Source organism: Vicugna pacos, unplaced genomic scaffold (genome assembly GCF_048564905.1).
Source record: "Vicugna pacos unplaced genomic scaffold, VicPac4 scaffold_195, whole genome shotgun sequence".
In the NCBI taxonomy this organism is placed as follows: domain Eukaryota; kingdom Metazoa; phylum Chordata; class Mammalia; order Artiodactyla; family Camelidae; genus Vicugna; species Vicugna pacos.
In genome coordinates, this window is record NW_027328874.1 from 618,589 (window position 1) to 642,507 (window position 23,919).

The following is a 23,919-nucleotide window of genomic DNA, read 5'->3' on the forward strand; positions in this document are numbered from 1 at the left end:
TCACCAGGACTGGGCAAGTCTGAAAGTACCTTGGAGCCTGACCAGTAAGCTGATGACAGGCAGATCTTCCACTGTCTGCCCTTTCAGTTTCTGGAAACTGACCTGTGAACTCAGGTCTTTGGGCAGCAGCAGTATCTCGAACTTACACAGCTTCCCGGACCAAACACTTAAGCCAAGCTCCACAGAGGGCGGCAGCCCCTCCATCACACTGATCCACCCACAGAACTCTGCCCGGTTACCTAGGATCCAACAGCCACAACAAGCCTCGCGGTACACACCAACATTCCACCTGGAATCCAACCGGTAACTGAAATCCCCAATGGCTGCTGCATCTTGTCAGTGTTGGGGGAGGGGCTGCATCCGACGAGAGGTTCCTAAGGTAAATGTGATTCTACCCACTAGCGTCCCATGGGCCTTTCTTCTTCCCTCTTTCCTTTTGTTCAGATCTCTATGCACCGTAACAATGGAGGGAAATGTGTCCCTTTTCAGTTGATGGTTTCACACGTCTTTAAACTTTCTAACAGTTCACAGTACACAGAGACCCAATAAAGGAGACTTATGTTCCTGTAATATCCGTACACCCGGAATACAGATGCGTCACCTGATTTCTGCCGAAACACCCGCACTCTCAGGACATGGATCCATTGGTTTCATGGGGGCTGAAATTCCAAGAAATGAAACCAACCCGAATGTGCACTTTGCTGTCAGTCTCTTTTGCTCTTAGTACACTTTGGCAGAGCTATTTTCCTTTGTTATAGGCTTCTTACAATTCTTCTCTACGTAGCCTAGAATATGGCATTCCTTCATCCTTTTGGAAGACATACAAGTCTACATCACGGACTAGGAATCCATTTGATTCCAAATCGGCATTAGGGTTAGGTCACGATATGTTCTTATGAATCAAAATTTACGAATATGAATGCACGCCTCCGAATACAAGTGTGCTGAGTACATGCAAGCCGCGTTAATGGGTCGATGCATGCTGAATGATCCTTGACATCACCTTAAGTATTTTCTTTTGAATAATCATGGTTCCCTTGGTAAATATCAGCCAACCGTACCATTTTGGTGTTTCTTTGTTGGTTTGATTCTTTGTTGGTCTGCTTCTCGCTTGTATTGCAAACACGACAGGCCATGCATCTCTCCTTAAGCTTGAAACAGAGAGTCAAATAAGCTGATTCACTTAAGAGAGTGCTTCCAATCACCTATGATTTCCTGCTTCCCTCTCCCATCTTTAGGGTTTTGATGTCCTCCTTGCCTTCTTCTTGTTTCTTCTTTGCCACTCATGCTCTTCTTGCATTTCCAAAAATGGTTTCTTCTTTCCATTTCATCTTGCTGCTTTTCTATTCAGGGTAGATTTCTCAACCATTCTTGTAGGATAAGTTTTGAACTGCTGAATTCTTTTAAGATTTGCCGGTTTGTGGAATTTTCTAGCTCTGCCGTTATTAGGAATGGCGGTCATGTGGCATAGGCTCCCCTAGGTGGCAGCATTTGGCCATTCAGGATATGGTCTGTGTCCTGGCACTCCTCCCTCTCCTGCAATATTGCTGCCGAGATATCAGCTGAATCCCCTCTTGAGGTTCCCTTGTGACTATGTTGTTTCCTCCAGGTGCATTTTAAATCACTGTGATATTCGTGAGCTTTGTTGATTTGAATCATACAGCTGCTGGTAGGTCTATTGGGATTCCACCTCCTTTGGATGCTGTGTAATTCCTGAATTCGCATACATGATTCTTTCTTGGCTTTCATGAAGTTTCTGTCTGATTTTTCTACAGATAAATTTTCAGACATTTTTTGTTTCCTTATCTCTTGCTTTTCCATCTGGGACCCTTATGAATTCTAGTCTTTCATGCCCTGTCTTAACCCAGGGTTCAACAGCAATGTTTACATTGCTTTGCACTTGCTTTCCTATGTCTGCTTCTGACCGAGGTTTTTCTGATCCCATGTCTTCACAGTCATTCACGCGTCCCTCTGCATTATCTAGTCTGCTTACGACTAAATTTTATCCCTGATATTATCACATCCATTGAGTTTCCTGATATTTTTTGGCTCGTCTTTAGACTTTCTCTTCCCCTTTTCCGGTATTCTGCCTTATGTGATTCTGAGACACTGTTGTTTTTCAGTGATTTCCTGACCTCCATTTTCAACACATGGTCTGGATAGCGTTTTGCAGTCTAGTTGTTTGAAAGCTTATCTTTTGGGCCTTCAATATCTTTGGAACTGAAAATGGTACTTCCTGTTTCTTTTACTGTACTTCTTCACCTCTACTGCTCAGGTAATATCAGGTATGTAATGTGGACTTCTAGGGCTTTGTTAAGTGAAAATTTTAGACTTTTGGCTCTACGCAATTCCATGGGATTTCTGTGCGGACAATTTCTCCTAGACATTGATGCCATATCATGTTCCTGTGTGTGTTGTCTGGTATATCTCCAATTGCTGTTGTTGCATTAGTTTTGATGAAAAACCAATACTATTTCGATTTGCATAACATCATTTTGATAATGCTTATCTCACAATTCTGAAAGTGCGCAGGACACTTCCTCTTGTGGAAATGAAGCTTCTAAAGGTTCTCAGCTCTGCATTCTGCTCTATGTCATTTTGGAGTGTTTCCAAAACAGCAAACTGAGAGTGCGCTTGTGCTTTGTAGTTCCACGGGAATGTCCCAATGAAAGCAGATCTTCTCAGAGCTTCTCTGTCTACAGAAACACCAGTGGAAGCATATCTATGGATGTCCCATATCAGGGCCTGCTGGAATGATCCCGCAGACCTACCTTGGTGTCCTCGGTGCTGTACCGTGCTGGTGCCATCCAAAATGTAGCATCCGCTTTAGAGAGATAATGCTGTAGGTAATGCTTCCTCTTCCAACGCTGTGGACTTGGACCACTCTTCCTTTTCCTCTCATCCTTGTGGCACGGGTGCACGAAGGCAACCACACAGCTGTTGCGTATCCTGTGCCTCAAACCAAACCATAATCCCAGCCCAGGTTATGAATGTAGCAGATCATAAGTCTTTTCATTCTGATTTCAAAACCAAGGCCCCCTGGATCCCTCAGACCAGATGAACGATATCTCTGATTTAGCCCCACACGTGCTCTATTGGCAAAATGCCCAATTGGTCCCTGGTCCTGCAGATGCACTGGGTGTGGCCATGGGACATATCAGTAATCTCAACCACGTGACCAGTTTTGATGCTTTATCATTGGTACACATTTTGGTTTGCTCTCTTGATTCGACCCACCACATCCCACAATGCACTCCAGATCCCTGAGACTCAGCGTGTGCCATCATTCGTAGCCCTATCCCTCACAGAACGTTGCCTCTGCTACCTCAAATTTGGCAGCTGGGATCTTAGTCTCAGAATCAACTGTGGGGATATTTTGCGCTGGTTACTTTGAGTTCTGTCAGCCAAGAATCTGCTGTGCACTCTTGTAAATCTCAGCACATTACCTTCTATCCCATGTCTCCTGTCCGCTTGAGAGTGTGCGTCCAAGTTAAACAGAGTTTCACCCTTGTTGCTCCATCACCAGGGGTCAGACCCTCACTGGATTCCATTTCCTTCTTTGCTTTCTCCTGCTTCCAGGTGTCCTGAGGCCTCATCCTGTCTTTGGAAGTAACAGACCTCTCTTCGGCAAGTGTCCTGTGCCAAGGGCTGGGTGAGTGGATGTTTCCATTGCTCTGTTCATGGGAGCGAGTGAGTGCAGGTTGCACTTCTTCTCTGCCAACTGGGCATCGATGAATCAACACTATCCAGATACATTTCACAGAAATGTGATATTTGCTTAGCTCTTTGTTTCTATACAGCCGTGGTGGGAGGGATTGTCCGAAGACAACTATTTTGACATTGTGTTGATATCCCATTTGCAGTCTTTAAGAAGTTTAACAGAACTCATTTACATGTTTTGGGAGTTATACGAAAATGGAGTTATTTTTTGAAACACAGTAAATCGACCTAGAAGCCAGACTTGTCAATTTTGGTAACATTGTGTCAGTTCTACGGAAAAGCTAGACAGATAGAATGCAAACTAGCAGTCCAAACTGTTCAAGGGGTCATGTCAGCTCTTAACGGTTGAAGCCTCCGAACACAACAGGAACCATGAATTAACTATTTAAAATATGAAATAACCCCCAACCTTGGATATACTTGTGCATGTGATGCCCTTTACTCCAAATGACACCTACTGGCCAATGTTGGCATTTCAAGGAGTAACATCCCTCTCTAGGAAATTACTAGAGAAAACAAAACAAATATATACATTTAGGTTTGAATCCAAAAGCACCTTGAGGCATTAGAGCTATGAGAACTCTGCCTCAGCTATGGTAGTCTATTGAGAACCAGGTGTTCTTCTATCAGTGATGAGAACGCTTAATCATCCGATCATGTTTGGTAAAGCCATTTAACGCAACCATGTTGCACCCGCATAATATAGTGCCCACGGGGGCTTGACTCAAGTGAAAGACGATCCACATAAGCTGTGTCTTTAATATCATTGGCGACTTTTACAGTACAGTTCACTTTCTGACTTGTACTATTAACCTATACTGTCTGGAAAAACTGAGGCCTAATACAGATTCAAGTTCAGTCAAAGATTCCCCTCACTTACCACACTCCCTTCACCCCAGGGAAGACATAAAAACAACATTTGCTGAATCTAGCGGAAGGCCATCGTTTCTAGGTTTGAGCTAAGTATTCAATTCCTATCTATTTCAGCCGAGATTATTTGACCTTTAAGGAGTTCACTGTTGTTCACAGATTGTGAAGCTGGAGGAACTCTGATTCTAGGAGGGGCTTGCTCTTCTCGTAATGGCTTCATTGCAGCTCAGGTACTGATCCTTCAAAATGGATGCCTGAGTGGAGGGGATGGAAGGGCAAGTGCTTGCTAGCTATGCCCAACCTGGGAAAAATTTTACCTGGGCTTGGTGAATTCTGGTCTGAATGGCTTGGGAATGCCCCTTGGGACGTGTGGATTCTCACGACCACTTCCAAGAACAGTAGCGTTTTGATCATCTCTGCCATCTCTTCTCTTTCAGACGTCAGAAACGTTGGACCCATTCTTGGAGAAGAGAATTGAGGAACTTCCTCAAGTCCACGTTGGCACTCCGTATGTTTCTGCCAGTATCAGCGAGGTTCAATATGTCTCATGAATGTCTTTTGAGCCTGGTATCCTCTACAGCTGTCTCCACGCCAGTATTCTCCATTGTAGCAGAACATCTCTCATCCATCTGTTCGCATCTCTCCTCAATCCGTGCAGCCAGCTTTTCGGCCAGCTTGTCTTCGTGTCTCCCCTAAAGTCGACTTCACCAGGACTGGGCAAGTCTGAAAGTACCTCGGAGCCTGACCAGTAAGCTGATGACAGGCAGATCTTCCACTGTCTGCCCTTTCAGTTTCTGGAAACTGACCTGTGAACTCAGGTCTTTGGGCAGCAGCAGTATCTCGAACTTACACAGCTTCCCGGACCAAACACTTAAGCCAAGCTCCACAGAGGGCGGCAGCCCCTCCATCACACTGATCCACCCACAGAACTCTGCCCGGTTACCTAGGATCCAACAGCCACAACAAGCCTCGCGGTACACACCAACATTCCACCTGGAATCCAACCGGTAACTGAAATCCCCAATGGCTGCTGCATCTTGTCAGTGTTGGGGGAGGGGCTGCATCCGACGAGAGGTTCCTAAGGTAAATGTGATTCTACCCACTAGCGTCCCATGGGCCTTTCTTCTTCCCTCTTTCCTTTTGCTCAGATCTCTATGCACCGTAACAATGGAGGGAAATGTGTCCCTTTTCAGTTGATGGTTTCACACGTCTTTAAACTTTCTAACAGTTCACAGTACACAGAGACCCAATAAAGGAGACTTATGTTCCTGTAATATCCGTACACCCGGAATACAGATGCGTCACCTGATTTCTGCCGAAACACCCGCACTCTCAGGACATGGATCCATTGGTTTCATGGGGGCTGAAATTCCAAGAAATGAAACCAACCCGAATGTGCACTTTGCTGTCAGTCTCTTTTGCTCTTAGTACACTTTGGCAGAGCTATTTTCCTTTGTTATAGGCTTCTTACAATTCTTCTCTACGTAGCCTAGAATATGGCATTCCTTCATCCTGTTGGAAGACATACAAGTCTACATCACGGACTAGGAATCCATTTGATTCCAAATCGGCATTAGGGTTAGGTCACGATATGTTCTTATGAATCAAAATTTACGAATATGAATGCACGCCTCCGAATACAAGTGTGCAGAGTACATGCAAGCCGCGATAATGGGTCGATGCATGCTGAATTATCCTTGACATCACCTTAAGTATTTTCTTTTGAATAATCATGTTTCCCTTGGTAAATATCAGCCAACCGTACCATTTTGGTGTTTGTTTGTTGGTTTGATTTTTTGTTGGTCTGCTTCTCGCTTGTATTGCAAACACGACAGGCCATGCATCTCTCCTTAAGCTTGAAACAGAGAGTCAAATAAGCTGATTCACTTAAGAGAGTGCTTCCAATCACCTATGATTTCCTGCTTCCCTCTCCCATCTTTAGGATTTTGATGTCCTCCTTGCCTTCTTCTTGTTTCTTCTTTGCCACTCATGCTCTTCTTGCATTTCCAAAAATGGTTTCTTCTTTCCATTTCATCTTGCTGCTTTTCTATTCAGGGTAGATTTCTCAACCATTCTTGTAGGATAAGTTTTGAACTGCTGAATTCTTTTAAGATTTGCCGGTTTGTGGAATTTTCTAGCTCTGCCGTTATTAGGAATGGCGGTCATGTGGCATAGGCTCCCCTAGGTGGCAGCATTTGGCCATTCAGGATATGGTCTGTGTCCTGGCACTCCTCCCTCTCCTGCAATATTGCTGCCGAGATATCAGCTGAATCCCCTCTTGAGGTTCCCTTGTGACTATGTTGTTTCCTCCAGGTGCATTTTAAATCACTGTGATATTCGTGAGCTTTGTTGATTTGAATCATACAGCTGCTGGTAGGTCTATTGGGGTTCCACCTCCTTTGGATGCTGTGTAATTCCTGAATTCGCATACATGATTCTTTCTTGGCTTTCATGAAGTTTCTGTCTGATTTTTCTACAGATAAATTTTCAGACATTTTTTGTTTCCTTATCTCTTGCTTTTCCATCTGGGACCCTTATGAATTCTAGTCTTTCATGCCCTGTCTTAACCCAGGGTTCAACAGCAATGTTTACATTGCTTTGCACTTGCTATCCTATGTCTGCTTCTGACCGAGGTTTTTCTGATCCCATGTCTTCACAGTCATTCACACGTCCCTCTGCATTATCTAGTCTGCTTACGACTAAATTTTATCCCTGATATTATCACATCCATTGAGTTTCCTGATATTTTTTGGCTCGTCTTTAGACTTTCTCTTCCCCTTTTCCGGTATTCTGCCTTATGTGATTCTGAGGCACTGTTGTTTTTCAGTGATTTCCTGACCTCCATTTTCAACACATGGTCTGGATAGCATTTTGCAGTCTAGTTGTTTGAAAGCTTATCTTTTGGGCCTTCAATATCTTTGGAACTGAAAATGGTACTTCCTGTTTCTTTTACTGTACTTCTTCACCTCTACTGCTCAGGTAATATCAGGTATGTAATGTGGAATTCTAGGGCTTTGTTAAGTGAAAATTTTAGACTTTTGGCTCTACGCAATTCCATGGGATTTCTGTGCGGACAATTTCTCCTAGACATTGATGCCATATCGTGTTCCTGTGTGTGTTGTCTGGTATATCTCCAATTGCTGTTGTTGCATTAGTTTTGATGAAAAACCAATACTATTTCGATTTGCATAACATCATTTTGATAATGCTTATCTCACAATTCTGAAAGTGCGCAGGACACTTCCTCTTGTGGAAATGAAGCTTCTAAAGGTTCTCAGCTCTGCATTCTGCTCTATGTCATTTTGGAGTGTTTCCAAAACAGCAAACTGAGAGTGCGCTTGTGCTTTGTAGTTCCACGGGAATGTCCCAATGAAAGCAGATCTTCTCAGAGCTTCTCTGTCTACAGAAACACCAGTGGAAGCATATCTATGGATGTCCCATATCAGGGCCTGCTGGAATGATCCCGCAGACCTACCTTGGTGTCCTCGGTGCTGTACCGTGCTGGTGCCATCCAAAATGTAGCATCCGCTTTAGAGAGATAATGCTGTAGGTAATGCTTCCTCTTCCAACGCTGTGGACTTGGACCACTCTTCCTTGTCCTCTCATCCTTGTGGCACGGGTGCACGAAGGCAACCACACAGCTGTTGCGTATCCTGTGCCTCAAACCAAACCATAATCCCAGCCCAGGTTATGAATGTAGCAGATCATAAGTCTTTTCATTCTGATTTCAAAACCAAGGCCCCCTGAATCCCTCAGACCAGATGAACGATATCTCTGATTTAGCCCCACACGTGCTCTATTGGCAAAATGCCCAATTGGTCCCTGGTCCTGCAGATGCACTGGGTGTGGCCATGGGACATATCAGTAATCTCAACCACGTGACCAGTTTTGATGCTTTATCATTGGTACACATTTTGGTTTGCTCTCTTGATTCGACCCACCACATCCCACAATGCACTCCAGATCCCTGAGACTCAGCGTGTGCCATCATTCGTAGCCCTATCCCTCACAGAACGTTGCCTCTGCTACCTCAAATTTGGCAGCTGGGATCTTAGTCTCAGAATCAACTGTGGGGATATTTTGCGCTGGTTACTTTGAGTTCTGTCAGCCAAGAATCTGCTGTGCACTCTTGTAAATCTCAGCACATTACCTTCTATCCCATGTCTCCTGTCCGCTTGAGAGTGTTCGTCCAAGTTAAACAGAGTTTCACCCTTGTTGCTCCATCACCAGGGGTCAGACCCTCACTGGATTCCATTTCCTTCTTTGCTTTCTCCTGCTTCCAGGTGTCCTGAGGCCTCATCCTGTCTTTGGAAGTAACAGACCTCTCTTTGGCAAGTGTCCTGTGCCAAGGGCTGGGTGAGTGGATGTTTCCATTGCTCTGTTCATGGGAGCGAGTGAGTGCAGGTTGCACTTCTTCTCTGCCAACTGGGCATCGATTAATCAACAATATCCAGATACATTTCACAGAAATGTGATATTTGCTTAGCTCTTTGTTTCAACACAGCCGTGGTGGGAGGGATGGTCCGAATACACCTGTTTTGACATTGTGTTGATATCTCATTTGCAGTCTTTAAGAAGTTTAAAAGAATTCATTTACATGTTTTGGGAGTTATACGAAAATGAAGTTATTTTTTGAAACACACTCAATCGAACTAGTAGCCAGACTTGTCAATTTTGGTAACATTTTGTCAGCTCGACGGAAAACCTAGACAGATAGAATGCAAATTGGCAGTCCAAACTGTTAAAGGGTTCATGTCGGCTCTTTACGGTTGAAGCCTCCGAAACCAACAGGAACCATGAAATAACTATTGGAAACTTGAAATAACCCCCAAACTTGGATACACTTGTGCATTCGTGCCCTTTACTCCCAATGACACCTACTGGCCAATATTGGCATTTCAAGGGGTAACATCCCTCTCTAGGAAAATACAAGAGGAAAAAACCAAGTATATACATTTAGGTTTGAATCCAAAAGCACCTAGAGGCATTCTAGCTAGGAGAACCCTGCTTCAATTATGCTGGTCTATGGAGAACCAGGTGTTCTTCTATCAGTGATGAGAACGCTTAATCATCCGATCATGTTGGGTAAAGCCATTTAACGCAACCAAGTCTGCACCCGCATGATATAGTGCCCCCGGGTGCTTGACTCAAGTGAAAGACGATCCACATAAGCTGTGTCTTTAATATCATTGGCGACTTTTACAGTACAGTTCTCTTTCTGACTTGTACTATTTACCCATTTACTATTATTACTGTCTTGAAAAACTGAGGCCTAATACAGATTCAAGTTCAGTCAAAGATTCCCCTCACTTACCACACTCCCTTCACCCCAGGGAAGACATAAACACAACATTTGCTGAATCTAGCGGAAGGACATCGTTTCTTGGTGTGAGCTAAGTATTCAATTCCTATCTATTTCAGCCAAGTTTATTTGACCTTTAAGGTGTTCACTGTTGTTCACAGAGAGTGAAGCTGGAGGAACTCTGATTCTAGGAGGGGCTTGCTCTCCTCGTAATGGCTTCATTGCAGCTCAGGTACTGATCCTTCAAAATGGATGCCTGAGTGGAGGGGAGGCAAGGGCAAGTGCTCACTAGCTAGGCCCAAACCTGGGAAAAGGCTTACCTGGGCTTGTTGAATTTTGGTCTGAATGGCTTGGGAATGCCCCTTGGGACGTGTGGATTCTCACGACCTCTTCCAAGAACAGGAGCGATTTGATCATCTCTGCCATTTCTTCTCCTTCAGACGTCAGGGACCTTGGACCCGTTATTGGAGAAGAGAATTGAGGAACTTCCTCAAGTCCACGTTGGCACTCCGTATGTTTCTGCCTGTATCAGTGAGTTTCAATATGTCTCATGAATGTCTTTTGTGCCTGGAATCCTCTACAGCTGTCTCCACGCCAGTATTCTCCATTGTAGCAGAACATCTCTCATCCATGTGTTCGCATCTCTCCTCAATCCGTGCAGCCAGCTTATCGGCCAGCTTCTCTTCGTGTCTCCCCTAAAGTCGACTTCACCAGGACTGGGCAAGTCTGAAAGTACCTCGGAGCCTGACCAGTAAGCTGATGACAGGCAGATCTTCCACTGTCTGCCCTTTCAGGTTCTGGAAACTGACCTGTGACCTCAGGTCTTTGGGCAGCAGCAGTATCTCGAACTTACACAGCTTCCCGGACCAAAGAACTAAGCCAAGCTCCACAGAGGGCGGCAGCCCCTCCATCACACAGATCCACCCACAGAACTCTGCCCGGTTACCTAGGATCCAACAGCCACAACAAGCCTCGCGGTACACACCAACATTCCACCTGGAATCCAACCGCTAACTGCCATCCCCAATGGCTGCTGCATCTTGTCAGTGTTGGGGGAGGGGCTGCATCCGACGAGAGGTTCCTAAGGTAAATGTGATTCTACCCACTAGCATCCCATGGGCCTTTCTTCTTCCCTCTTTCCTTTTGTTCAGAGCTCTATGCACCGTACCAATGGAGGGAAGTGTGTCCCTTTTCAGTTGATGGTTTCACACGTCTTTAAACTTTCTAACAGTTCACAGTACACAGGGACCCACTAAAGGAGACTTATGTTCCTATAATATCCGTACACCCGGAATACATATGCGTCGCCTGATTTCTGCTGAAACACCCACACTCTCAGGACATGGATCCATTGGATTCATGGGGGCTGAAATTCCAAGAAATGAAACCAACCCCAATGTGCACTTTGCTGTCGGTCTCTTTTGCACTTAGTACACTTTGGCAGAGCTACTTGCCTTTGTTATAGGCTTCTTACATTTCTTCTCTACGTAGCCTAGAATATGGCATTCCTTCATCCTGTTGGAAGACATACAAGTCTACATCACGGACTAGGAATCCATTTGATTCCAAATCGGCATTAGTGTTAGGTCACGATATGCTCTTATGAATCAAAATTTACGAATATGAATACATGCTTCTGATTTCCGAATACAAGTGTGCTGAGTACATGCAAGCCACGATACTGGTTCGATGCGTTCTGAATGACCCTTGACCTCACCTTGAGTATTTTCTTTTGAATAATCATGGTTCCCTTTGTATATGTCAGCCAACCATACCATTTTGGTGCTTGTTTGTTGGTTTGATTCTTTGTTGGTCTTCTTCTCGCTTGTTTTGCAAACACGTCAGGCCATGCATCTCTCCTTTCGCTTCAAACAGAGTCAAATAAGCTGATTCACTTAAGAGAGTGCTTCCAATCACCTATGATTTCCTGCTTCCCTCTCCCATCTTTAGGGTTTTGATGTCCTCCTTAAGTTCTTCTTCTTTCTTCTCTGCCACACATGCTCTTCTTGCATTTCCAATAATGGTTTCTTCTTTCCATTCCATCTTGCTGCTTTTCTATTCAGGGGAGTTTTCTCAACCTTTCTTTTAGAAAAACTTTTGAACTGCTGAATTCTTTTAAGATTTGCCGGTCTGTAGAATTCTCTAGCTCTGCCGTTATTTGAAATGGTGTTCATGTGGCATAGGCTACCCTAGGTGGCAGCATTTGGCCATTCAGGATATGGTCTGTGTCCTGGCACTCCTCCCTGTCCTGCAATATTGCTGCCGAGATATCAGCTGAAACCCCTCTGGAGGTTTCCTTGTGACTATGTTGTTTCCTCCAGGTGCATTTTAAATCACTCGGATATTCGTGAACTTTGTTGATTTGAATCATACAGCTGCTGGTAGGTCTATTGGGATTCCACCTCCTTCGGATGCTGTGTAATTCCTGAATTCGCATAGATGATTCTTTCTTGGCTTTCAGCAAGTTTCAGTCTGATTTTTCTACAGATAAATTTTCAGACACTTTTTGTTTCTTTATCTCTTGCTTTTCCATCTGGGACTCATGATTTCTATTCTTTCATGCCCTGTCTTAACCCAGGGTTCAACTGCAATGTTTCCATTTGTTTGCACTTGCTTTCCTATGTCTGCTTCTGACCGAGGTTTTTCTCTTCCCCTGTCTTCACAGTCATTCACGCGTCCCTCTGCATTATCTAGTCTGCTAAGGACTGAATTTTAGCCCTGATATTATCACAACCATTGAGTTTCCTGATATTTTTGGCTCGTGTTGAGACTTTCTCTTCCCCTTTTCTGGTATTCTGCCTTTTGTGATTCTGAGACACTGGTGTTCTTCAGTGTTTTCCTGACCTTCATTTTCAACACTTGTTCTGGATAGCGTTTTGCAGACTAGTTGTTTGAAAGCTTATCTTTTGCGCCTTCAATATCTTTGGAACTGAAAATGGTACTTCCTGTTTCTTTTACTGTTCTTCTTCATCTCTACTGGTCAGGTAATATCAGGTATCTAATGTAGACTTCTAGGGCTTTGTTAATTGAAAAATTTAGACTCTTGTCTCTACGCAATTCCATGGGATTTCTGTGAGGACAATTTCTCCTAGGCATTGATGCCATAACCTGTACCTGTGTGTGTTGTTTGGTATATCTCCAATTGCTGGTGTTGCATTAGTTGTGATGAAAAACCCATTCTACTTCGATTAGCATAACTTCATTTTGATTATACTTATCTCACACTTCTGAAAGTGCACAGGACACTTCCTCTTGTGGAAATGAAGCTTCTAAAAGTTCTCAGCTCTGCATTCTTCTCTATGTCATTTTGGAGTGTTTCCAAAACAGCAAACTGAGAGTGCTCTTCTGCTTTTTATTGCCACGGGAATGTCCCAATGAAATCAGTCATTTCCAGAGCTTCTCTGTCTACAGAAACACCAGTGGAAGCATATCTATGGATGTCACATATCAGGGCCTGCTGGAATGATCCCGCAGACCTTCCTTGTTGTCCTAGGTGCCGTACCATACCGGTGCCATCCAAAATGTAGCATCCGCTTTTGGGAGATAATGCTGTAGGTAATGCTTCCTCTTCTAACGCTGTGGACTTGGACCACTCTTCCTTGTCCTCTCATCCTTGTGGCACGGGTGCACGAAGGCAACCACAGAGTTGTTGCGCATCCTGTGACTCAAACCAAACCATAATCCCAGCCCAGGTTATGAATGTAGCATATCCTAAGGCTTTTCATTCTGATTTCAAATTCAAGGCCCCCTGGATCCCTCAGACCAGATGCACGATATCTCTGATTCAGCCCCACACGTGCTCTATTGGCAAAATTCCCAATTGGTCCCTGGTCCGGCAGATGTACTGGGTGTGGCCATGGGACATATCGGTAATCGCAACCGCGCGACCAGTGTGGTTGATTTATTATTGGTACACAGTTCGGTTTGCTCTCTTGATTCGACCCACCACATCCCACAACGCACTCCAGATCCCTGAGACTCAGCGTGTGCCATCATCCGTAGCTCTATGCCTCACTGACCATTGCCTCTGCTACCTCAAATTTGGCAGCTGGGATCTTGGTCTCAGAATTAACTGTGGGGATATTTTGCGTTGGTTTCTTTGAGTTCTCTCAGCCAAGCATCTGCTGTGCACTCTTGTAAATCTCAGCACATCACCTTCAAACCCATGTCTCCTGTCCGCTTGAGAGTGTGCGTCCAAGTTAAACAGAGTTTCACCCTTGTTGCTCCATCACCAGGGGTCCGAACCTGCACTGGTTTCCATTCCCTGCTTTGCCTTCTCCTGCTTCCAGGTGTCCTGAGGCCTCATCCTGTCTTTGGGAGTAACAGACCTCTCTTCGGCCAGTGTCCTATGCTAAGGGCTGGGTGAGTGGATGTTTCCATTGCTCTGTACATGGGAGCGAGTGAGTGCAGGTTGCACTTCTTCTCTGCCAACTGGGCATCGATGAATCAACACTATCCAGATACATTTCACAGAAATGTGATATTTGCTTAGCTCTTTGTTTCTATACAGCCATGGTGGGAGGGATTGTCCGAAGACAACTATTTTGACATTGTGTTGATATCCCATTTGCAGTCTTTAAGAAGTTTAACAGAACTCATTTACATGTTTTGGGAGTTATACGAAAATGGAGTTATTTTTTGAAACACACTAAATCGACCTAGTAGCCAGACTTGTCAATTTTGGTAACATTTTGTCAGCTCTACGGAAAAGCTAGACAGATAGAATGCAAACTAGCAGTCCAAACTGTTCAAGGGGTCATGTCAGCTCTTTAAGGTTGAAGCCTCCGAAACCAACAGGAACCATGAAATAACTTTTGGAAACATGGAATAACCCCCAACCTTGGATACACTTGTGCATGTGGTGCCCTGTATCCCAATGACACCTACTGGCCAATGTTGGCATTTCAAGGGGTAACATCCCTCTCTAGGAAAATACAAGAGGAAACAAACCAAATATATACATTTAGGTTTGAATCCAAAAGCACCTAGAGGCATTCTATCTAGGAGAATCCTGCTGCAGTTATGCTAGTCTATTGAGAACCAGGTGTTTTTCTATCAGTGTTGAGAACGCTTAATCATCCGATCCTGTAGTTTAAAGCCATTTAACGCAACCAAGTCTGCACCCCCATGATATAGTGCCCCCGGGGGCTTGACTCAAGTGAAAGACCATCCACATAAGCTGTGTCTTTAATGTCATTGGCGACTTTTACAGTTCAGTTCACTTTCTGACTTGTACTATTTACCTTCACTGTCTTGAAAAACTGAAGCCTAATACAGATTCATGTTCAGTCAAAGATTCCCCTCACTTACCACACTCCCTTCACCCCAGGGAAGACATAAACACAACATTTGCTGAATCTAGCGGAAGGACATCGTTTCTAGGTGTGAGCTAAGTATTCAATTTTATCTATTTCAGCCGAGACTATTTGACCTTTAAGGTGTTCACTGTTGTTCACAGAGAGTGAAGCTGGAGGAACTCTGATTCTAGGAGGGGCTTGCTCTTCTCGTAATGGCTTCATTGCAGCTCAGGTACTGATCCTTCAAAATGGATGCCTGAGTGGAGGGGAGGCAAGGGCAAGTGCTCACTAGCTAGGCCCAAACCTGGGGAAAGGCTTACCTGGGCTTGTTGAATTTTGGTCTGAATGGCTTGGGAATGCCCCTTGGGACGTGTGGATTCTCACGACCTCTTCCAAGAACAGGAGCGTTTTGATCATCTCTGCCATTTCTTCTCCTTCAGACGTCAGGGACCTTGGACCCGTTATTGGAGAAGAGAATTGAGGAACTTCCTCAAGTCCACGTTGGCATTCCGTATGTTTCTGCCTGTATCAGTGAGTTTCAATATGTCTCATGAATGTCTTTTGAGCCTGGTATCCTCTACAGCTGTCTCCACGCCAGTATTCTCCATTGTAGCAGAACATCTCTCATCCATGTGTTCGCATCTCTCCTCAATCCGTGCAGCCAGCTTATCGGCCAGCTTCTCTTCGTGTCTCCCCTAAAGTCGACTTCACCAGGACTGGGCAAGTCTGAAAGTACCTCGGAGCCTGACCAGTAAGCTGATGACAGGCAGATCTTCCACTGTCTGCCCTTTCAGGTTCTGGAAACTGACCTGTGACCTCAGGTCTTTGGGCAGCAGCAGTATCTCGAACTTACACAGCTTCCCGGACCAAAGACCTAAGCCAAGCTCCACAGAGGGCGGCAGCCCCTCCATCACACTGATCCACCCACAGAACTCTGCCCGGTTACCTAGGATCCAACAGCCACAACAAGCCTCGCGGTACACACCAACATTCCACCTGGAATCCAACCGCTAACTGCCATCCCCAATGGCTGCTGCATCTTGTCAGTGTTGGGGGAGGGGCTGCATCCGACGAGAGGTTCCTAAGGTAAATGTGATTCTACCCACTAGCGTCCCATGGGCCTTTCTTCTTCCCTCTTTCCTTTTGTTCAGAGCTCTATGCACCGTACCAATGGAGGGAAGTGTGTCCCTTTTCAGTTGATGGTTTCACACGTCTTTAAACTTTCTAACAGTTCACAGTACACAGGGACCCACTAAAGGAGACTTATGTTCCTATAATATCCGTACACCCGGAATACATATGCGTCGCCTGATTTCTGCTGAAACACCCACACTCTCAGGACATGGATCCATTGGATTCATGGGGGCTGAAATTCCAAGAAATGAAACCAACCCCAATGTGCACTTTGCTGTCGGTCTCTTTTGCACTTAGTACACTTTGGCAGAGCTACTTGCCTTTGTTATAGGCTTCTTACATTTCTTCTCTACGTAGCCTAGAATATGGCATTCCTTCATCCTGTTGGAAGACATACAAGTCTACATCACGGACTAGGAATCCATTTGATTCCAAATCGGCATTAGTGTTAGGTCACGATATGCTCTTATGAATCAAAATTTACGAATATGAATGCACGCTTCTGATTTCCGAATACAAGTGTGCTGAGTACATGCAAGCCACGATACTGGGTCGATGCGTTCTGAATGACCCTTGACCTCACCTTGAGTATTTTCTTTTGAATAATCATGGTTCCCTTTGTATATGTCAGCCAACCATACCATTTTGGTGCTTGTTTGTTGGTTTGATTCTTTGTTGGTCTTCTTCTCGCTTGTTTTGCAAACACGTCAGGCCATGCATCTCTCCTTTCGCTTCAAACAGAGTCAAATAAGCTGATTCACTTAAGAGAGTGCTTCCAATCACCTATGATTTCCTGCTTCCCTCTCCCATCTTTAGGGTTTTGATGTCCTCCTTAAGTTCTTCTTCTTTCTTCTCTGCCACACATGCTCTTCTTGCATTTCCAATAATGGTTTCTTCTTTCCATTCCATCTTGCTGCTTTTCTATTCAGGGGAGTTTTCTCAACCTTTCTTTTAGAAAAACTTTTGAACTGCTGAATTCTTTTAAGATTTGCCGGTCTGTAGAATTCTCTAGCTCTGCCGTTATTTGAAATGGTGTTCATGTGGCATAGGCTACCCTAGGTGGCAGCATTTGGCCATTCAGGATATGGTCTGTGTCCTGGCACTCCTCCCTGTCCTGCAATATTGCTGCCGAGATATCAGCTGAAACCCCTCTGGAGGTTTCCTTGTGACTATGTTGTTTCCTCCAGGTGCATTTTAAATCACTCGGATATTCGTGAACTTTGTTGATTTGAATCATACAGCTGCTGGTAGGTCTATTGGGATTCCACCTCCTTCGGATGCTGTGTAATTCCTGAATTCGCATAGATGATTCTTTCTTGGCTTTCAGCAAGTTTCAGTCTGATTTTTCTACAGATAAATTTTCAGACACTTTTTGTTACTTTATCTCTTGCTTTTCCATCTGGGACTCATGATTTCTATTCTTTCATGCCCTGTCTTAACCCAGGGTTCAACTGCAATGTTTCCATTTGTTTGCACTTGCTTTCCTATGTCTGCTTCTGACCGAGGTTTTTCTCTTCCCCTGTCTTCACAGTCATTCACGCGTCCCTCTGCATTATCTAGTCTGCTAAGGACTGAATTTTAGCCCTGATATTATCACAACCATTGAGTTTCCTGATATTTTTGGCTCGTGTTGAGACTTTCTCTTCCCCTTTTCTGGTATTCTGCCTTTTGTGATTCTGAGACACTGGTGTTCTTCAGTGTTTTCCTGACCTTCATTTTCAACACTTGTTCTGGATAGCGTTTTGCAGACTAGTTGTTTGAAAGCTTATCTTTTGCGCCTTCAATATCTTTGGAACTGAAAATGGTACTTCCTGTTTCTTTTACTGTTCTTCTTCATCTCTACTGGTCAGGTAATATCAGGTATCTAATGTAGACTTCTAGGGCTTTGTTAATTGAAAATTTTAGACTCTTGTCTCTATGCAATTCCATGGGATTTCTGTGAGGACAATTTCTCCTAGGCATTGATGCCATAACCTGTACCTGTGTGTGTTGTTTGGTATATCTCCAATTGCTGGTGTTGCATTAGTTGTGATGAACAACCCATTCTACTTCGATTAGCATAACTTCATTTTGATTATACTTATCTCACACTTCTGAAAGTGCACAGGACACTTCCTCTTGTGGAAATGAAGCTTCTAAAAGTTCTCAGCTCTGCATTCTTCTCTATGTCATTTTGGAGTGTTTCCAAAACAGCAAACTGAGAGTGCTCTTCTGCTTTTTATTGCCACGGGAATGTCCCAATGAAATGAGTTCTTTCCAGAGCTTCTCTGTCTACAGAAACACCAGTGGAAGCATATCTATGGATGTCACATATCAGGGCCTGCTGGAATGATCCCGCAGACCTTCCTTGTTGTCCTAGGTGCCGTACCATGCCGGTGCCATCCAAAATGTAGCATCCGCTTTTGGGAGATAGTGCTGAAGGGAATGCTTCCTCTTCTCGCGCTGTGGACTTGGACCACTCTTCCTTGTCCTCTCATCCTTGTGGCACGGGTGCACGAAGGCAACCACAGAGTTGTTGCGCATCCTGTGACTCAAACCAAACCATAATCCCAGCCCAGGTTATGAATGTAGCATATCCTAAGGCTTTTCATTCTGATTTCAAATTCAAGGCCCCCTGGATCCCTCAGACCAGATGCACGATATCTCTGATTCAGCCCCACACGTGCTCTATTGGCAAAATTCCCAATTGGTCCCTGGTCCGGCAGATGTACTGGGTGTGGCCATGGGACATATCGGTAATCGCAACCGCGCGACCAGTGTGGTTGATTTATTATTGGTACACAGTTCGGTTTGCTCTCTTGATTCGACCCACCACATCCCACAACGCACTCCAGATCCCTGAGACTCAGCGTGTGCCATCATCCGTAGCTCTATGCCTCACTGACCATTGCCTCTGCTACCTCAAATTTGGCAGCTGGGATCTTGGTCTCAGAATTAACTGTGGGGATATTTTGCGCTGGTTTCTTTGAGTTCTCTCAGCCAAGCATCTGCTGTGCACTCTTGTAAATCTCAGCACATCACCTTCAAACCCATGTCTCCTGTCCGCTTGAGAGTGTGCGTCCAAGTTAAACAGAGTTTCACCCTTGTTGCTCCATCACCAGGGGTCCGAACCTGCACTGGTTTCCATTCCCTGCTTTGCCTTCTCCTGCTTCCAGGTGTCCTGAGGCCTCATCCTGTCTTTGGGAGTAACAGACCTCTCTTTGGCCAGTGTCCTATGCTAAGGGCTGGGTGAGTGGATGTTTCCATTGCTCTGTACATGGGAGCGAGTGAGTGCAGGTTGCACTTCTTCTCTGCCAACTGGGCATCGATGAATCAACACTATCCAGATACATTTCACAGAAATGTGATATTTGCTTAGCTCTCTGTTTCTATACAGCCATGGTGGGAGGGATTGTCCGAAGACAACTATTTTGACATTGTGTTGATATCCCATTTGCAGTCTTTAAGAAGTTTAACAGAACTCATTTACATGTTTTGGGAGTTATACGAAAATGGAGTTATTTTTTGAAACACACTAAATCGACCTAGTAGCCAGACTTGTCAATTTTGGTAACATTTTGTCAGCTCTACGGAAAAGCTAGACAGATAGAATGCAAACTAGCAGTCCTAACTGTTCAAGGGGTCATGTCAGCTCTTTAAGGTTGAAGCCTCCGAAACCAACAGGAACCATGAAATAACTTTTGGAAACATGGAATAACCCCCAACCTTGGATACACTTGTGCATGTGGTGCCCTGTATCCCAATGACACCTACTGGCCAATGTTGGCATTTCAAGGGGTAACATCCCTCTCTAGGAAAATACAAGAGGAAACAAACCAAATATATACATTTAGGTTTGAATCCAAAAGCACCTAGAGGCATTCTAGCTAGGAGAATCCTGCTGCAGTTATGCTAGTCTATTGAGAACCAGGTGTTTTTCTATCAGTGTTGAGAACGCTTAATCATCCGATCCTGTAGTTTAAAGCCATTTAACGCAACCAAGTCTGCACCCCCATGATATAGTGCCCCCGGGGGCTTGACTCAAGTGAAAGACCATCCACATAAGCTGTGTCTTTAATGTCATTGGCGACTTTTACAGTTCAGTTCACTTTCTGACTTGTACTATTTACCTTCACTGTCTTGAAAAACTGAAGCCTAATACAGATTCATGTTCAGTCAAAGATTCCCCTCACTTACCACACTCCCTTCACCCCAGGGAAGACATAAACACAACATTTGCTGAATCTAGCGGAAGGACATCGTTTCTAGGTGTGAGCTAAGTATTCAATTTTATCTATTTCAGCCGAGACTATTTGACCTTTAAGGTGTTCACTGTTGTTCACAGAGAGTGAAGCTGGAGGAACTCTGATTCTAGGAGGGGCTTGCTCTTCTCGTAATGGCTTCATTGCAGCTCAGGTACTGATCCTTCAAAATGGATGCCTGAGTGGAGGGGAGGCAAGGGCAAGTGCTCACTAGCTAGGCCCAAACCTGGGGAAAGGCTTACCTGGGCTTGTTGAATTTTGGTCTGAATGGCTTGGGAATGCCCCTTGGGACGTGTGGATTCTCACGACCTCTTCCAAGAACAGGAGCGTTTTGATCATCTCTGCCATTTCTTCTCCTTCAGACGTCAGGGACCTTGGACCCGTTATTGGAGAAGAGAATTGAGGAACTTCCTCAAGTCCACGTTGGCATTCCGTATGTTTCTGCCTGTATCAGTGAGTTTCAATATGTCTCATGAATGTCTTTTGAGCCTGGTATCCTCTACAGCTGTCTCCACGCCAGTATTCTCCATTGTAGCAGAACATCTCTCATCCATGTGTTCGCATCTCTCCTCAATCCGTGCAGCCAGCTTATCGGCCAGCTTCTCTTCGTGTCTCCCCTAAAGTCGACTTCACCAGGACTGGGCAAGTCTGAAAGTACCTCGGAGCCTGACCAGTAAGCTGATGACAGGCAGATCTTCCACTGTCTGCCCTTTCAGGTTCTGGAAACTGACCTGTGACCTCAGGTCTTTGGGCAGCAGCAGTATCTCGAACTTACACAGCTTCCCGGACCAAAGACCTAAGCCAAGCTCCACAGAGGGCGGCAGCCCCTCCATCACACTGATCCACCCACAGAACTCTGCCCGGTTACCTAGGATCCAACAGCCACAACAAGCCTCGCGGTACACACCAACATTCCACCTGGAATCCAACCGCTAACTGCCATCCCCAATGGCTGCTGCATCTTGTCAGTGTTGGGGGAGGGGCTGCATCCGACGAGAGGTTCCTAAGGTAAATGTGATTCTACCCACTAGCGTCCCATGGGCCTTTCTTCTTCCCTCTTTCCTTTTGTTCAGAGCTCTATGCACCGTACCAATGGAGGGAAGTGTGTCCCTTTTCAGTTGATGGTTTCACACGTCTTTAAACTTTCTAACAGTTCACAGTACACAGGGACCCACTAAAGGAGACTTATGTTCCTATAATATCCGTACACCCGGAATACATATGCGTCGCCTGATTTCTGCTGAAACACCCACACTCTCAGGACATGGATCCATTGGATTCATGGGGGCTGAAATTCCAAGAAATGAAACCAACCCCAATGTGCACTTTGCTGTCGGTCTCTTTTGCACTTAGTACACTTTGGCAGAGCTACTTGCCTTTGTTATAGGCTTCTTACATTTCTTCTCTACGTAGCCTAGAATATGGCATTCCTTCATCCTGTTGGAAGACATACAAGTCTACATCACGGACTAGGAATCCATTTGATTCCAAATCGGCATTAGTGTTAGGTCACGATATGCTCTTATGAATCAAAATTTACGAATATGAATGCACGCTTCTGATTTCCGAATACAAGTGTGCTGAGTACATGCAAGCCACGATACTGGGTCGATGCGTTCTGAATGACCCTTGACCTCACCTTGAGTATTTTCTTTTGAATAATCATGGTTCCCTTTGTATATGTCAGCCAACCATACCATTTTGGTGCTTGTTTGTTGGTTTGATTCTTTGTTGGTCTTCTTCTCGCTTGTTTTGCAAACACGTCAGGCCATGCATCTCTCCTTTCGCTTCAAACAGAGTCAAATAAGCTGATTCACTTAAGAGAGTGCTTCCAATCACCTATGATTTCCTGCTTCCCTCTCCCATCTTTAGGGTTTTGATGTCCTCCTTAAGTTCTTCTTCTTTCTTCTCTGCCACACATGCTCTTCTTGCATTTCCAATAATGGTTTCTTCTTTCCATTCCATCTTGCTGCTTTTCTATTCAGGGGAGTTTTCTCAACCTTTCTTTTAGAAAAACTTTTGAACTGCTGAATTCTTTTAAGATTTGCCGGTCTGTAGAATTCTCTAGCTCTGCCGTTATTTGAAATGGTGTTCATGTGGCATAGGCTACCCTAGGTGGCAGCATTTGGCCATTCAGGATATGGTCTGTGTCCTGGCACTCCTCCCTGTCCTGCAATATTGCTGCCGAGATATCAGCTGAAACCCCTCTGGAGGTTTCCTTGTGACTATGTTGTTTCCTCCAGGTGCATTTTAAATCACTCGGATATTCGTGAACTTTGTTGATTTGAATCATACAGCTGCTGGTAGGTCTATTGGGATTCCACCTCCTTCGGATGCTGTGTAATTCCTGAATTCGCATAGATGATTCTTTCTTGGCTTTCAGCAAGTTTCAGTCTGATTTTTCTACAGATAAATTTTCAGACACTTTTTGTTTCTTTATCTCTTGCTTTTCCATCTGGGACTCATGATTTCTATTCTTTCATGCCCTGTCTTAACCCAGGGTTCAACTGCAATGTTTTCATTTGTTGGCACTTGCTTTCCTATGTCTGCTTCTGACCGAGGTTTTTCTCTTCCCCTGTCTTCACAGTCATTCACGCGTCCCTCTGCATTATCTAGTCTGCTAAGGACTGAATTTTAGCCCTGATATTATCACAACCATTGAGTTTCCTGATATTTTTGGCTCGTGTTGAGACTTTCTCTTCCCCTTTTCTGGTATTCTGCCTTTTGTGATTCTGAGACACTGGTGTTCTTCAGTGTTTTCCTGACCTTCATTTTCAACACTTGTTCTGGATAGCGTTTTGCAGACTAGTTGTTTGAAAGCTTATCTTTTGCGCCTTCAATATCTTTGGAACTGAAAATGGTACTTCCTGTTTCTTTTACTGTTCTTCTTCATCTCTACTGGTCAGGTAATATCAGGTATGTAATGTAGACTTCTAGGGCTTTGTTAATTGAAAATTTTAGACTCTTGTCTCTACGCAATTCCATGGGATTTCTGTGAGGACAATTTCTCCTAGGCATTGATGCCATAACCTGTACCTGTGTGTGTTGTTTGGTATATCTCCAATTGCTGGTGTTGCATTAGTTGTGATGAACAACCCATTCTACTTCGATTAGCATAACTTCATTTTGATTATACTTATCTCACACTTCTGAAAGTGCACAGGACACTTCCTCTTGTGGAAATGAAGCTTCTAAAAGTTCTCAGCTCTGCATTCTTCTCTATGTCATTTTGGAGTGTTTCCAAAACAGCAAACTGAGAGTGCTCTTCTGCTTTTTATTGCCACGGGAATGTCCCAATGAAATGAGTTCTTTCCAGAGCTTCTCTGTCTACAGAAACACCAGTGGAAGCATATCT

General features: G+C 44.5%; 2 long non-coding RNA genes across 3 annotated transcripts in view; both read left to right on the forward strand.

Annotated features, from left to right (window-relative positions):
* Positions 1-233: 233 nt before the first annotated feature.
* LOC140695307 (uncharacterized) lies at positions 234-5,250 on the forward strand. The gene is made up of 4 exons (XR_012071013.1): positions 234-379; positions 3,580-3,652; positions 4,708-4,820; positions 5,028-5,250. It is a non-coding gene; the product is annotated as an uncharacterized lncRNA (long non-coding RNA).
* Positions 5,251-19,476: 14,226 nt separating this feature from the next.
* Positions 19,477-23,919, forward strand: part of LOC140695317 (uncharacterized) — a 44,254-nt gene continuing 39,811 nt past the window's right edge. For both annotated transcript variants that reach the window (XR_012071028.1, XR_012071027.1), the window contains exon 1: positions 19,477-19,551. This is a non-coding gene — a long non-coding RNA (uncharacterized lncRNA). The remainder of the gene's footprint in view (positions 19,552-23,919) is intronic.